General features: G+C 38.0%; 1 protein-coding gene across 6 annotated transcripts in view; it reads left to right on the top strand.

Annotated features, from left to right (window-relative positions):
* The first annotated feature begins 2,841 nt into the window (after nucleotides 1-2,841).
* The window catches only part of p4ha2 (procollagen-proline, 2-oxoglutarate 4-dioxygenase (proline 4-hydroxylase), alpha polypeptide 2), a 108,581-nt gene continuing 93,607 nt past the window's right edge, over nucleotides 2,842-17,815 (top strand). Inside the window, exon 1 of one of the 6 annotated variants that reach the window (XM_053648345.1) lies at nucleotides 2,842-3,191. The gene's annotated coding sequence lies outside the window, so the exon portion shown is untranslated. The remainder of the gene's footprint in view (nucleotides 3,192-17,815) is intronic. The other 5 variants (XM_053648344.1, XM_053648343.1, XM_053648347.1 and 2 more) reach the window with 5 other exon arrangements.

Genomic DNA, 17,815 nt, shown 5'->3' with positions numbered 1-17,815 from the left:
ATACAAGTAGTGCTACCATGCAAGATTTATAATTGAGAAAATTATAATTGAGAATTTATTAATGTTAATAAACATTAAGAGAATGTTTATGTAATGAGGGAATGGAACGCTCTAATAATGCTTTGAATATATCACTCTTATATCCAAGCAAGAACTTTAATACATCATCAAAAAAACTGAACATTTTGAACGTTCCTAGAACATTCAGAAATAACATTTATTTATGGGAACATTAGGGTAACATTCTTGTAACATAAAATTGTTAGCAGGGAAAGCGCTGTCTGTCTTGTGTTTATAAAACTGTGGCATGATTGTTTTTGGTCTAAAATTCTAAAGTGGCATAAAAGTTGGCTTGACATTGGACGGTCGATAGCCGCTGATATGCGGAAATTAAGGGACCATCTCTAAAGTTACATACAACATTGGTATACACGTTTCTAACTTCAATAGCATTTGAAGAGAATGACTTAGTCATACAACCAACTGTAAAGTGTTCACCTAGGTGTCAGCTATAATGCACACCTTTTAGATTTTTTTATATTTATTAAAATAAACCATGAAATCATACGTAATATTTTACATGAATTTCACTACCAAATGGGCTCATACACAAAATATAGCATAATTTAAAGCTCAATAGCATTTGAATGGAATGACTTACAGTCACAAAACCATAAATATAAAAAATTTAAAAAGGTGTGTGTCATACCTAACACCTAGTCAAACACTTTATAGTTGTAAACTGTGTCATTCCTTTCAAACGCTATTGAGCTTTAAATTATGGTATATTTTGTGTATGAGCCCATTCCTTAGTGAAATACATGGCAATATTTACACAAGATTATCATTTACTTTATCCATCCATCCATCCATCCATCTTCTACCGCTTACTCCTTCTTCATGGTCGCGGGGGAACCTGGAGTCTATCCCAGGGAGCATCGGGCACAAGGCGGGGTACACCCTGAACAGGGTGCCAGCCCATCGCAGGGCACACTCACACACACATTCATACACTACGGACATGTAGTGTACCTACCATGCATGTCTTTGGACTGGGGGAAGAAACTGGAGTACCTGGAGGAAACCCCCGCAGCACGGGGAGAACGTGCAAACTCTGCACACATATGGCCCCGGCAGGAATCGAACCCCGGACCCTGGAGGTGTGAGGCGAACGTGCTAACCACTAGTCATTCTGTTCAAGTCATTCCGTTCAAATGCTATTGAGCTTTAAATTATGGTATATTTTGTGCATGAGCCCATTCAGTAATGAAATACATGGCAATTTTTACATATGATTTAATAGTTTATTTTAATGAATATCAAGGTGTGCTTTATAGCTGACACCTAGCTGAACACTTTACAGTTGGTTGTGTGACTGTAAGTCATTCCCTTCAAATGCTATTGAAGTTAGAATCGTGTATAACAATGTCATATGTAACTTTAGAGACGGTCCCTTAATTTCCGCATATCTGCGAATATCGACCGTCCAACTTCAAGCGAACTTTATGCCAATAAATTCTAAATGTCACATCATTTCTGTGATAAAATGTAAGAATGCAATGTAGAATTACAGTAAAATAATACTTTAATAATAATCATAAGAAGGGGTGAGTTGAACCACTGGCAAAACTTAATCCAGGCCTTTTGGCTCAAATTACCCCACTCCTGCCATTTGTATGAATTTGTATCATCCAACAGTTTAGTGCTAATGTCATGCTAAAAGTATAGCCTCATATTGTAACATCCTAAAGCACTAACACGTGAGATTTTTTTCAAACTTGTCTATAATTGTTCAGACACAATAATCATGACTCCATGAACATTAAAAAAGTCACTTTGAACAGCAAAAAACAGTTTTTGAACTTAAATGTGCTTACCATTTATTCCACGGGCCTCTCTCCATCACATGGTGGGTAAAATAGATGACTAATGATGACCAATTTCATCTAAGATCGCCCAGAAACAAGGGGTTGCTCAACTTCCCCAGGAATATTTTACTAATTAAGCATAGTACATGGGAGGAAACAGTTTATTTCACATTATAAATAAGTAGTTAAAGAATAAAACGTGTTTAATCTGTCAAATCCTTATCTTATTATTACATTATTATATTAATATTAAAAATAAAAAGTAAACTAAACAATTAAAATGTTGTTTTAATAAACTATGGCTTTCTATCGAATTGGGTCTAATCCACCTAAAACTGTGACTAACGCAACTATATTAAGGAGCAAGCCCTCTCTGACAACTGCCTAGTGAATGTTGACTTCTGAGGTTTAAAACTTGGTTTAGTTTAAGAAAATCTGCCACCGAGCAAGTTAACTTCACTACACAGGCTGCCATAACTAGAACAGAAAACTCAATATTGTCTTAACAGACTGGGATTAAATGAAACCGATTTCAGGAACACACCAGTTGCTTAACCTGGACAACGCTTGGTGCCATATATAGCGTGCGTTTGAAAGCTTTTCGCTGTCCTTTACGAACGTGCAGTTTTGCAAGGCGTGATTTACCGTAAACCCGCGATAAACGCCGTATAGACAACCTACAGCGATTTGGTATTAAATATTTTAATAGGTTTGTTTCATCTTAAGGAAATGTAAATAAACTAAGAGGTTGCAATATGTATATGAAAGTATAATTGATATATGGCATAAGATAGCGCAATCATACATTCCTAGATGTTTGGTGTCAGCTAGCTTTGTTGTACTCGGCATTGTGTACTTTTGACCTGTACAATTACTGCGTTTACCTTAACACGCTAAGAAAAATCAAGTTAATCGCTTTTTGATAGGTCCTTAGATGTTTTCGAGAAATATTATTGCGCGTTGAATAGGGGATTTACGTATTTCCATTCCGATGTGTTAAATAGGAATGTGTCCTCAGTGCAGCCTGTAGCACGATGACGTATTGGATTGCAGCTTCTAAGTTCTGGACATTGTAACCTTAACCGCAGTTGAATTATTTAGCGACATACTGTGTCCACCGTCGCAACATACGTGTTACCCACATCCAGTACATAGTGGATCTAATCCAATACGTCATCGCGCTACAGGCTGCAAGTGAGGAACTCTTGGAAAAAAAAGTGGGGGGGACCAGTACGTGGCAGTTGACTTACTGCCGTTCCGAAACGTAGATGAAGGATTTTTGAATACAAGATTTCAAGAGGTTTTCTGCATCTTTATTTAAAAGTAAGGTTACTGTTTTGTAACATTTTTGAATAATTCTTAAGGTGAATGAGAAGCTTTGTTTGTTATTTGTATTACGCGTGTTAGACAAAAGTTACTTTCACAAAAACATTAAGGTGGTCTTCAATATAATCAATGTGTACAAATGAGGCTTCTTTGGTTTAGGATTTTGGTGTACATACTGTAGACCATACTACGTAATATAACTACTTTTTTAAACGTTAACATGATTTTTTTTTTTTTTTTTTAGATAATTGCATACCCTATATATCACATTATTGTGATAGGGAGATTCTAGAAACATCTAGCTGATGTTTGCACAGCTTTTGCTAAGGCGGACCTACCCGAATGATGACTTTTTAATAATTCCATTATATTGCTTCAGTAGCACAAACTAAAACACAACAACAAGCAAACGAACAAATAAATACAGTGGGGGAAATAAGTATTGAACACGTCAATATTTTTTTCAGTAAATATATTTCCAATGAGGCTATTCACATTAACCTTTCAGCAGACTTTTGTAATTAACTCAAGAAATCCACATATATAAAGAAATCAAAACATCAAAATCCCCAAATGGTTATGTGTTATAAAGTGGAATGACACAGGTGAAGAGTATTAAAAGTATAACACGCTAACTGAAATGTATTTAATACTTTGTGGAGAAGCCTTTGTTTGTAATGACAGCTTCAAAACGCTTCCTGTATGAAGAAATTAATCGGCCGCAGTATTCAGGTGTGATTTTGGCCCATTCTTCTAAACATATTGTCTTTAAATATTGCTCAATTGGATTTGCAATGGCTAATTAAAACACTATGATCAGACATAAAACAATATGCCTAAAGGCAGTGAGTAACAGAAACCACAAAGTGCAGTGAAAGTCAGTTTTTATTATTAATTTAGGACTATAGTTTAGTTCAGTGCTTTTTGTGCATCTATAAAATGTAATGCATAAATACTGTTATATAATATAAACTAATATTATATTATTTATTTATAATGAAGTATTTATGCATTATTTTTTTATGGATGCACAAAAAGCACTGAATTAAATTACAGTCTTAAATTAATAATATACATTCTGGTGTGTGTCTGTGTGTATTGGGTTCTTTTCAGTCTTATATAATTGGACAAACAGTTGTATAAAGTTTTAGACTGAAGTTTATATTTGTAAAACTCAGTTTGTGGATTTTATTTTAAACAAAAAAATTGTACTAAAAGTTTGCCCCCCCCCCCCCGAATAATCGAAAAAATAATTGGCCAACTAATCGATTATGAAAATAACTCAATTTGTCGTGCACTTTCATTTTTGAAACTTTGCAGACTTTTTTGTGTTTTGTGCATGCTGAGCTGCTTTTCTGCTCACTAGCTGTAAAGAGTGATTATTGGAGTTATGCTATATCCTTCCTGGCAGCTCAACCAATCTGGCCATTTTCCTATGACCTCTCTTATCAACAAGGCATTTCCACCCACAGAACAGTCATTCACTCAATGTTTTTTGCTTTTCGCACCATTCTATGTAAACTCTAGAGACTGTTATGTGCGAAATTCCCAGATCAGCAGTTTCTGAAATACTCAAACCAGCCCGTTTGGCACCAACAACCATGCCACAATCAAAGTCACAGAGATCACACTTTTTTTCTTCATTCTGATGTTTTATGTTAACAGTATCTGAAGCTCTTGATCTGTATCTGCATGATTTTATGTAGAGCTGCAACAACTAATTGATAAAATCGATAATAATCATTTATGAAATTCTTTGTCAACGAATCTCATTATTGATTAGTTGGTCTGTGTGCGGCACAAGGCACATTTACTCATTGCGTTACTTCTGTTCTGAAAACATGCATCGGTGAGTACAGACCAACGTAATTGTCAAGTGACAGTGGACAAAAAGTGTGTGACCCAAGTCCTGGAAAGTGCACAGAGACTTCAACATGGAGCTGTGACTTGAATGGAGCGCAGCAAAGCGCTAACGTTAATCAGTGAAGCTCATTTTTGAAATGAGCATGTTTGATTTAACTATAGAGTTTGCCAGCGGTAGTGGTTTCTGACCAAAAAGAAGCCCAGCCTGCCTGTCGTTGACCGTGAGAGCAGTTAATGTGAGAAGCAGGAGAGAATTATAGATAGATAATTTATTTGTCCTCAAAGAGGAAATTTGTTTCCACTGTGGGTCCATAGAAAACAAACACAACAACAACATACATATTAACCATCAAATCACAGACATAGAGGGGAGAAGGGGAAAAAAACCCATCAGGATCATACAACAAATTCCAGAGCATAAGATGGCATCACAGTGGTTGATTACCTATGTATTTAATGCTCGTATAGCCATAGGAACAAAACTCCTACCATAGCTGGCCTTTCTGCACATGGGTTGTCTATACCTGCGGCCAGAAGGAAGGGGGATGAAATACTGATAAAGTGGATGGTCTGGATCACTTAAAATTTTATGTGCCTTTTGGAGCATATATGAAATGACAGTCCCATAAAGTAGGGGTAGGAAAATCAATAATTTTTCACATTAAATTAGTTATCTTTACGAGTTTGTTCTTACTGGTAACTGTTAGCATATGAAAGAAACAAATGGCACCATACATAAGAACTGGCTCAATGATACATTGATACAGAAGAAGAAGAAGACTAAGCTGATCATAAACATGTTTAATCAACAATCACAGATGTTTATGTTTATGAATAACTGTAAGTCTCTGTTGACAGCACTTGTAAATACCTAGAGTGTGCTGACTGAAGTTGAGATGATTATCCAATGTAATGCCAAGATATCTGAAATTCTCCACCCTTTCAACCATCTCTCCATTAATGATAATACTGGAAGGATGGATCAGTGTTTTGGAAGAGCTAAAATCCAGTTCCTTAGTCTTTGAGATGTTAAGATGGAGAAAGTCATCATCACTAAAGTGTGCTGTTGAGCATTGATAGTCCAAAAAAGAATCATTGTCCTTATTAAGCAACGTAAGAATTTGCAGTATAATCTGCAAATTTAAACTAATGAGTGGTGGTGACTGGACTCTGACAGTCATTTGTATAGAGAATATAAAGAAGTGGACTAAGTACACACCCCTGCGGGGTGCCAGTGTTGATAACAATAATAGGCGATAATGCATTGTCCACCTTTACCACTTGTGGTCTATTAGAAAGGAAATTATAAATCCAAAGTACTAGTGGTGATGGAACTTGGAGATACTGTAGTTTCTTTATTAAGTATTTATCATATCGGTGTTCAATCACCAGTTTCCCCCCACAATCCAAAGACATGCATGTCAGGTGAATTTGAGACACTAAATTGCCCGTAGGTGTGCAAGTGTGAATGAGTATATGTCTGTGATGTCCCTGTGACGGACCGGCCATATGTCCAGGGTGTTTCCCTGCCTATAACCCGAGACGCTGGGATAGGCTCCAGCATCACCACGACCCTACATAGGACAAGCAGTGTGGAGGATGGATGGATGCATGAATTTCAAATCACAATCATGTGTCAAAATGATCACAGTATTATGTTTTGTGTCAAAATTGTCGCACTGTTTTCAACCAGTTTGCACAGTACAATGTGCAATCAAGAGTCAAAATAATCACAGTATTATGCTTTGTTCAAAATTATCGCTAGTACCAGGGGTATAACCTGGCCTGGGCATTCAGGGCTGTAACCCCAAAGATTTTTTTTCCTTTAGCCCTGAATAATTATCCACTTGGAGTAGTTTGTCACTACGTAACTGAACATCAGTAAAAGAAGACGGCAGTGTTGCAATTTTGTATCTTCAGTGAACAGAGTGTTGTATTTTATCTTCAGTGAACGGAGGCGAGACCAATCAGACAGTTTACAGGAAAATTCGTGGAAATACTCGTGTCTTGGCTGACAGGTCTCAATTCTGCCAGACACTAACTCACACAGTCAATTAGTGTAAGGAGGAACATGGATATAGGTGACCATACGTCCTCTTTTTCTCGGACATGTCATCTTTTTTGGACCTTAAAAAAAAACAACCGGCCAGGATTTCTAAATTTGTGAAAATGTTCGGGATTTCTGTGAAATTTGTGAAAATGTTCTGCTTTAGTTTCATTATGATGTGCCACTATGCTCGGTGAACACGCGAAGGCGAAGTGCTGTTGTGTACGGCACCAAAGAGTTGCTTGACAATAGCAGCTAATGACAGCTGTTGTGAGTTGAAACAATGCCCATGGCCATATAATGTAATATTTTAAATTTCATGTTATTGCAATGCTTCATATTCCATGGCCATTCAAATGTGTAAATGATGGTAGAAGGTACACTCATGGCATCTAATATTTTATTTTATTTCATGGACATTCAAAAGAATGTAGGAAAAAATGTCCAATGTGGGAAGAGTGAAACCAATTTTATTTATGTATATTTATGTGATGCTGATAGTGTCATCTTTTTGGAAAATCAGAATATGGTGCCTCCCCTTCGCTAGCGACACCAAACAAGCCTAGTCTCTTGTTGGATAGCTAAAAAGTTTTATATTTTATCGGTCTGGTAGTCCTGCAAACAGTGATAACACCCGATGCAAGTTTTATGATAAAGCCAACTTTTGGTCCAGTTTTCACATTTTTAAGCATTAAGCCCTTACATGCAAGAAAAATAAATGCATGGAAACAGTCTATTTAGAAGGAGGTTTTTAAAAGTTTTTTGATGGAGAAGAATCTGGATTCAGCCCCGCATGATTAACAGTCCTGCTAATGCCCCTGGAAAGTATTAATGATTTCAGTAGTTATGTTTTAACCACGTCTATGGCTGTCATTTGGATTCTACCTATTAAGAGGAGGAAAAAAGAAGCAGCGACACGATCTGTGTTAAACAGGTGTCTGAAAAAAGGTGAGGGCATGTGTGCGAAAAAGAGCATGGGAAAAACATGTCATCGTGAGAGGTGTGTCCTTTAATGTAGGATGTAAGCCATCAGCTGAGTGAACATATGTGCATGCCTGTTTTCTCTCTCTCTCTCACACACACACACACACACACTTATTCAAATACTGTAAGAACGATAACATTGTATTGATCTGTAAATCCCCATGTTGTTCTCGTTGTTGTTAGAGTTTAATTTCTAAAATATTACTAGAATAAATTAATTACAACCCCAATTCCAAAAAAGTTGGGACACTGTGTAAAATGTAAATAAAAACGTGGGGAATTGGTAGCTCAAGGGTTAAGATGTTGGACTTCTGATTGGAAGGTCGTGAGCTCAAATCCCAGCACTTCCAAGCTGTCACTGTTGGGCCCTTGAGCAAGGCCCTTAGCCCTTAGCCTTCAACTGCTCAGTTGTATAAAAATGAGATAATTGTAAGTCGTTCTGGATGGGGGCATCTGCCAAATTCTGTAATATAATATAAAAACAGAATGCAATGATTTCCAAATCTCATAAACACGTTATTCACAATAGAACATAGAAAATATCTAATAGCAACCAGAGTGAGATGCGCGAATGTCACGACCTCCACTTCCGGCAGCGCGCTCGGAGAGATGAGGGGGCGTGCGCATGCACGAGCTACGTGCACGAGTGGTCAGTGAGCGCATGCTCTTTGGATGTTGACAACCCTGACATTGTTTACTGTGGACACATGCATTTGTTTTGTTTCTGTTCCGGAGTATTCTGTCACGTCGTGAGATGTAAGGGAGTAGAGTACGGAAGCAGGTAAAGATGTATTTATTTAAGGGCAGGCAGACAAATCCAAATCATAATCCAATAAACTTAGTCAAGACAGGCAAAGGGTCAGGCGATCGGCAAACAGGCATAAACGGGGCAAAGCAGGAATCAAAGTCGCGTCACAGAAATCAGGGTCAAAACACAAAACAAGAAACATGAACTAATACTATGGACTGGGAGCGGAAAAAACAGCGGGGACTAAATGAACTAATCTATAGTTTAAACTAATTAAATCTATCAAGGAACATAACATTAACAACATATCTAACTATACTATATCTACTATAATACTCCGCAAGGTGTACAGGGACGCGAGCGGTCTGTATCCCCAATATAATCAGCCGTATAGAACCGAACATAACCATTTTTTGCACTCTTGTCAATGCACTTTTTAATGCACTTTTTTTGTTGTAGGGTACAGAGTGTTACATTCTTTCAGCAGTCAGTTATAGAACTAACAGAGGGTATTCAAGGGGGGCTCAAAGATGACCACATAAAAAATTTTTATTTTACTAATTTATTTATTTAAAGTTATATTGTGCCTTGTTGGTAGCCTATGCCTGCTGGAATGAAAAAAAAATGTTCAGTGTTAAATAAATATTTTGAAATTGTAGTTTTTGTAATTGATTTTTTCTTTGAAAAGCAAGACAAAATAGTAAAAAGCACATTTCAACTATTTAATTTATGCAATGGTGAAAAAAATGGCAAAATAAATGGAAAAAATGCGGGAAAAACATGTTCGGTATTCAGCCTTCGGCCAAGTTTTTCATTATCTTTGGCTTTGGCCAAGAATTTTCATTTCGGTGCATCCCTAGATGGAATTTGAATCTGAATGGAAGCACATGTTGCTCTAAAACCTATATATACCTTTCAGTATTGATGGTGCTGTTCCAGATATGAAAGCTGCCCATTCCATAGGCACTAATGCACCCCCATACCATCAGAGATGCAGGCTTTTGAACTGAGCGCTGATAAAAAGCCGGATGGTTCCTCTCCTCTTTAGTCCTCTCTAGTTTAGAGGATGTGGCGTCCATGGTTTCCAAAAAGAATGTCAAATTGCGACTTGTCTGACCACAGAACAGTTTTCCACTTTGCCTCAGTGCATTTTAAATGAGCTTTGGCCCAGAGAAGACAGGCATTTCTGGATCATGTTCACATATAGCTTTTTTTTTGCATGATAGAGTTTTAACCAGCATTTGTGGATGGCACAGGCGAACTGTATTCACACACAATTAGTTCTGGCGGTTCTGAGCCCATGCAGTGATTTCCATTACAGAATCATGCCTGTTTTTAATGCAGTGCCACCCGAGGGCCCGAAGATCATGGGCATGCAATATTGATTTTCACCTTTGTCCCTTGCGCACAGAGATTTATCCAGATTCTCGGAATCTATAGATGTTATGTAATGTAGATGAGATATTCATAGTCTTCACAATGTTGAGGAACATTATTCTGAAATTCTTCCACAAATTGTAGATTCAGTTTTTTGCAGATTGGTGAACCTCTGCCCATCTTTTCTTCTGAAAGATACTCTTTTTATACCCAATCATGTTACTGACCTCTTGCCAATAAATATATGTATAAATATATATATATAAATATGGCTGGTTGAAAATGTAATTTTAGGTGCACACCTCATGTGGTGGATAAACATGACAATTTCCTTAAAACTTCTATTACAGCAAATTAATGCAGTAAAATCCAGACCTAAATGGTCAACTTAAAAGGGTTTTGTTCTTTTGTTAAGAAATTTATTTTTGAAGGTAAGGTTGACACTTGCATGGAATTGCTCATATCCCTTGCTTGCAATAACTGCATCAAGCCGGTGACCCACTGACATCATCAAATTGTTGCATTTTTTTTTTGTGTTGCTTTTCCAGGCATGTACTGCAGCTTCTTTCTGTTGTTGTTTGTTTTGGGTTTTTTTTCCTTTCAGTGTCCTCTTCAGGAGGTGAAATGCATGCTCAACTTGGTTAACTTGTTCTGATGATTAACTTGGCCAGTCTAAAATCTTACAGTTTTCCCCCCTGATTAAATCCTTTGTTGTGTTGGCAGTGCTTTTGGGGTCCTTGCCTTGCTGCGTGATGAAGTTCCTCCAAATTAAATTGGATGCATTTGTCTGTAATTGGAAGACAGATTGTTTCTGTAGACTTCTGAATTTATTCTGCTTGAATCTTTATGAGGTAATCAGTAAAGATTATTGAGCCCATACCAGAAGCAGCCATGTAAGCCAAAGCCATGACACTACCTCTGCCACGCTTGACTGATAAGCTTCTATGTTTTTAATCATGAGCAGATCCATTCTTTCTCCATACTTTGGCCTTTCCATCACTTTGGTAGAGGTTAATCTTGGGTCTAGAACATTAATAATAATAATGTATTTTTTTCTTTATAAAGCTTATAAAATAAATGTTAGTAATAATAAAAGTAGACATCAGCAGTCAAATGCAAGTTTAAAAAAGTATGTCTTGAGTTGAGCTTTAAAAATGCCAATGGTCTGAGCTTCCCTAAGTTCAAGAGGAAGAGAGTTCCAAAGGGAAGGAGCACAGACAGAAAAAGCCCTGTCACCCATAGATTTTAAGCGGGTTTGTGGAACAGTTAACAGATTACACTGTGAGGAGCGCAGTCTGCAATTTGGGATGTAGGGAATTAATAAAGCAGATATGTAATGAGGAGTCAAGCCATGTAAAGCTTTGTGTGTCAGCATCATGATTTTAAAATCGACACGGAACCTGACCGGGAGCCAATGCGAGAACTCCAAAACAGGAGTAAAAATGATTGTATTTCCTGGTCCCAGTCAGGATCCTGGTGGCAGAGGTTTGTACATATTTCAGTTTATTGATTGTGGATTTAGACACGCCGGCTAAAACGGCGTTACAGTAATCTACCCGAGTGACAACAAATGAGTTAATCAGCTTTTCAGCTACAGAGAATTTTAGCATAGGGTGCAGTCTTGCTATATTTCTGAGGTGAAAAAAGGATGCTTTAACAGTACTCTGAACAGTAGAATCAAATGTAAGGCTGGTATCAAAAATTACTCCAAGGTTCCTCATCTTACTTTGAGTCTCTAGAACAGAGCCATCAACAAATAAACACAGCTTTGAGAATTTGCTGACGGGAACCTATAAGCATAACTTCGGTTTTACCGCTATTCAGGCACAGAAAATTATTATTCATCCACATTTTTATCTCAGAAATACAGTCAGAAAGAAAACAGACATCAAGGTTTTCACCAGATTTTGAGTGAATGTATATTTGGGTATCATCAGAATAAAAGTGATAATGGAGGCCGAGCGATCGCAGCAGATTCCCAAGTGGAGATAAATAAATATTGAAAAGTAAAGGGCCTAAAACTGATCGCTGACCAGTGAGCACAGAGCCAGTGCCAGACCTGTAACCACCCATAGAAATAAACTGGGAACGGTCAGTGAAATAGGATTTAAACCAGTTTAAAACTGTCCACGGCACACCAAAAACACTTTTGAGGTGGGTAAGTAAAAGACCATGATCCACAGTAATGAAAGCAGCTCTAAGATCAAGAAGAATAAGAATGGAAGTAGCTCCAGAATCAGAGGCCATCAACAAGTCATTGGTAACTTTGACCAACGCCGTTTCAGTACTGTGAAATTTACAAAAACCTGACTGAAGGGGTTCAAAGAGGATATTAATTGTAAGATGATTACACAATTGAGAGGCAACAACACGATCAAGTATTTTTGCCAAAAACAGAAGATTTGAGATGGGACAAAAATTGTTAAAATCATCCACGGCAACATTTTCCTTTTTTGGTACAGTTGTAAGAGCAGCAGTCTTTAGTACTGCTGGAACAACCCCAGTCTCCAATGATTCATTTATAGTACCAAGGATAGTAGGGCACCAAACATTGAAGCATGATTTAAATAGGTTTCTAGAAATTGGATCAAGTAGGCAAGTGGTTGATTTCATGCTGGATACCTCCCTTGTGAGAGCCTCAGAATCAAGCAGTGAGAAATGAGTGAAAGAAACACCAGCAACCCCAGATGGATGAAGGAGTGAAGTGAAGTCAGGTGTAACAGAAATTTCTTTACGAACATGATCAATCTTGGAATTAAAAAACTGAAGAAAAGAATTACATAGTTGCTGAGAAACGGGCAAGGTGGTAACAACATTAACTAGAAGCAATCTGTTTATGGGTTGGAACAAGTGTCTGGAATTTCTTTGATTGTTTACAATAGCCTGAGAGAAATAAGATGATCTTTCAGTCTCAATTAATGCTCTGTATTCACCCAGAATCCACTCTTGGTAGTAGACATTCAAGCCAGTAAGGCGCCATTTACGCTCCATTTTCCAACAAGCAGCCTTTCTAGAGCACAGATTGTCATTATACCAGGGAGTAGAGTGGGCAAATGTAACCTTACATGACCTTAGGGGAGCAAAAGAGTAGGATTAGTAGCAAGAGCAGAATTTAACTGCAGAACTTTCTCCTCCAGTGATGAGAGATGCAGATCGCTTAAGGTGGAAACAACAGAATTAGAGAAAACTGTCTGATCACATTTGTGGCTCATCTCTGTATTTCTTTGCAAATTACAATCTGGCCTTCTGATTCTTACTGCTCACGAGTGGTATGGCCTCTATATTTTACAATTTAAGTTTTTATCCAAATGGTGGATTGTAATACCTTCACCTCTGCCCCTCGAAGCTTGTTGATGTCACTAACTGTTGTTTTTCCGGGTTTCTTTACAGCTCTCACAATGTTTCTGTGATCAACTGCTGTTGTTTTTTTTGGCTGACCTGATCCATGTCTGGTTGTTAGTACACCAGTGGTTTCCTTTTTTTGTGACATTCCAAATTATTGTATAGGCTATGCCCAATTCTTGTGCAAGAATCAGGGCTCTGATAGATTTTCCATCTTTCCATCAGTTTCAAAGTGGCTTGTTTTTTTTTTTTCCCCTATAGACAGCGCTCTGTTCTTCATGTTGGTTTATCCTTACACAGTCTTCACAGGTGAAACCTAGAGCTCAAACCAAGAGTAGACATTCAGAGCTATTAATTAATTTAAACATTCAGTTTAACAGGGCACACCTGGGAAGCAAGAAACACCTATCCGTAATATGTTCCTATATTTTTGATCACTCGATCACTTAATGAATTTTGCATTATTCAGTCCATACAAAAACATTTTAGATTTCCAAACATTACTTTTTCCAAAAAAATAATGTTAAATAAAATTTTTTGTGTGTCAGTAAAGAAAGCAACATATGTAAGAGATGACTTTTCACACAAAAAAACCATAATGAAGGCTCCTGGGTTTTGAAAGCAAAAAAAAAAAAAAAACGAGAAGCAAATGTGACAGTCAAAGTCTCCAGAAGACCTGTGGCAGATTCTCCAAGATGCTCAGTAAAACTTACCAGCTAATTTCCTTATAAAATGACACAAACTGCACCTGGGACTACTATTTAAGAAGGAAAAAAAAGGCAAAGGGTCATCATACCACATATGTAATTTGTTTCATTTATTGTTGTGTACTGCACATTGTAGTATTTTCTTTTAATTAGAAAGATTTAATTTAATCTTTTTTTTTTAATTATCTTTACTTTTGCACAGTACTATATACAGTGCCCTCCACTAATATTGGTACCCTTGGTAAATATGAGCAAAGAAGGCTCTGAAAAATTGTCTTTAATGTTTAACCTTTTGTTTTAAAAATGCACAAAATACTCTACTCTCATGGATATCAAACAATTGCAAACAAAACAAAGGTTTATCACAAAACATATCCATCCATCCATCCATCCATCCATCCATCTTCTATACCGCTTTATCCTTTTCAGGGTCACAGGGAAACCTGGAGCCTATCCCAGGGTGCATAGGGCATGAGGCAGGGTACACCCTGGACAGGGTTCACAAAACATATATCTTTGTTAAATATACGTGTGCAACAATTATTGGAAGCCTTTTAGTCAATAATTTGTGCTGCCTCCTTTTGCCAAGATAACAGCTCTGAGTCTTGTCCTGTAATGCCTAATGAGGTTGGAGAATACATGGCAAGGGATCGGAGACCATTGCTCTGTGCAGAATCTCTCCAGATCCTTCAAATTTTGAGGTCCACTCTGGTGGACTCTCCTCTTCAGTTCACCCCACAGGTTTTCTATGGGTTTCAAGTCAAGGGACCATGGCAGGACCTTGATTTTTTGGTCAGTAAACCATTCTTGTGTTGATTTTGATGTATGTTTTAGATCATTGTCCTGCTGGAAGATCCAACCAAAAAAAAAAAAAAAAATGTATATATATATATATATATATATATATATATATATTTGCAATCAAAATTATTCAACCCCTATTGCAAATCACGTTTATTGTCAAAATTTACAGACTTTCAGCTATTTGCAATGAACAAATTAAACAAAAGCGATTGAAATAGTTAAACACAATGAATTCTTCAAGTGGTTTCCCCAAATCCAACTGAAAATGCAAATTCCTCCAGTTTCAAAATTATTCAACCCCTTCATGGATAGCATCTTTGGTACTTAGCAGAGCACCATTTTGCTGTTATGACTAGCTGCAAACACGATGCATATCTTCTGGCAACGTTCCTGAGGAACCTTAGCCCATTCCTCATGAGCAATGGTCTCCAGTTCATTAATATTCTTGGGTTTTGCATGCTGCAACCACCTTCAAATCCGACTAGAGATTTTCTATGTGGTTCAAGTAAGGTGACTGTGATGGCCCTGTAGAATCTTCCAGACTTCTGTAACCTACCCTTGCTGGAATTGGAGGTATGCTTGGGATCATTGTCCTGTTGGAAGGTCCAATTATGCCCAAGCTTCAGCTTCCTCACAGACAGCATTACGTTTTCTCCTGATTTCCTGATACTTCAATGAATTCATTTTGCCTTCCACACACTGCAGGTTTCCAGTGCCAGAGGATGCAAAGCAGCCCCAGAGCATCACCGAGCCACCACCTTGCTTGACTGTGGACAGAGTGTTCTTTCTTCATTCTTCTTCTTCCAGACATACCGCTGATCCATCGTGTTGAAAAGTTCCAGTTTTGTTTCATCGTTCCACAGAACAGAATCCCCAAACTTCTGTGGCTTATTTATATGAATTTGAGCCGACTTTTCTTGTGCTTTTGGGTCAGTAGTGGTGTCTGTCTTGGAGTTCTGGCATGGAAACCTTCTGCATTTACTACGTGCCATACTGTTCTCACTGAAACCTCAGTGCCTGTTGCCACCAAGCCTTGCTGCAGGTCTTTTGCAGTCACTTGAGGGTTTTTCCCAACCTGCCTTCTCAGAAATCTGGTTGAAGCCATTGATAGCTTCCTTTTTCTGCCCTGTCCAGGTGTTTCATATACTTTCTACCCCTAGCCAATTCAGGTATTTCATGTGTTCCAGCTCAACCACACCTGGTGCAACTGATGAAGCCCTTGATTAGTTACATCATGTGTGCTTCAGACAACACCTGTTTTGCATATTTGTGGTGTTGTGAAGTATTCTCTTCAGGGGGTTGAATAATTTTGAAACTGGAGAAATCATTATAAGTTGCATTTTCAGTTGAATTTAGGGAAACCACTTGTGTTGAACTGTTTCAAATTGCTTTTGTTTGATTTGTTCATTGCAAACAGCTGAAAATCTGTACATTTTGACTAAACCCGATTTGCACTGTGTATACATAAGTGTCTGTGTGTGTGTGTGTGTGTCTATATATATATATATATATATATATATATATATATATATATATATATATATATACACACACACAGTATCTCACAAAAGTGAGTACACCCCTCACATTTTTGTAAATATTTGATTATATATTTTAATGTGACAACACTAAAGAAATGACACTTTGCTACAATGTAAAGTAGTGAATGTACAGCTTGGATAACAGTGTAAATTTGCTGTCCCCTCAAAATAACTCAACATACAGACATTATTGTCTAAACCACTGGCAACAAAAATGAGTACACCCCTAAGTGAAAATGTCCAAATTGGGCCCAAAATATCAATATTTTGTGTGGCCACCATTATTTTCCAGCACTGCCTTAACCCAAAGTGTCATTTCTTCAGTGTTGTCACATGAAAAGATATAATCAAATATTTACAAAAATGTGAGGGGTGTACTCACTTTTGGGAGATACTGTGTGTATCCATCCATCCATCCATCCATCTTTCCATCTTCAACCGCTTAATCCTTTTCAGGGTCACGGGGAACCTGGAGCCTATCCCAGGGAGCGTCAGGCACAAGGCAGGGTACACCTGGACAGGGTGCCAGTCCATCGCAGGGCACAATCACATACACACTCACACACCCATTCATACACTACGGACACTCTGGACACGCCAATCAGCCTACCGTGCATGTCTTTGGACTGGGGGAGGAAACCGGAGTACCCAGAGGAAACCCCCGCAGAAGTTTAGCTTAGCTTAACAAGTTTAGCTCCGCCCCGACTCGTTGAGAAGAAAGATAGTATCGGTTTCCGGTGTGCAACCGATGCTATCGTTCATTTCAAACAAAGCGAGGAAACACCTGAAAGACGGTCCTGTATTATATTTGTTTGAGGCAGCTGCATTGTTGCCGTGAAACCAGCTAACATTATGTTCCATGTAATGTTTGCGATAGACAGTTATTTGTTAACGATGCGACGCATTGCGATGTTATAAACTACCTCCTAATGGGCCACCATGCATCGCCATTCAGCCCGTGTCCTGTCAGCTAAATGTAGCCTAATGTCACTAATAATTATTCAAACGTTCATGCTTTTAATAAATCGTTGAATTTAAACCAATGCTTGCATTCAGAGTATAAGGTGTGTGTGTGTGTGTGTGTGCGCGCGCATGCGCGCGCTTAGGAGTGCATCTCCGGAGACTCATTGTCAGATAGTGATAACTAACCCCCCCCCCCCCCCCCCCGGCTCTCTCTCCCTCTTGCTCTCTTTGCCAGTATCAGCCAG

Source organism: Ictalurus furcatus, chromosome 18 (assembly GCF_023375685.1).
Source record: "Ictalurus furcatus strain D&B chromosome 18, Billie_1.0, whole genome shotgun sequence".
In the NCBI taxonomy this organism is placed as follows: domain Eukaryota; kingdom Metazoa; phylum Chordata; class Actinopteri; order Siluriformes; family Ictaluridae; genus Ictalurus; species Ictalurus furcatus.
Note: the sequence above shows the minus strand (reverse complement) of the source record. Positions and strands in the feature narration are given on the sequence as shown.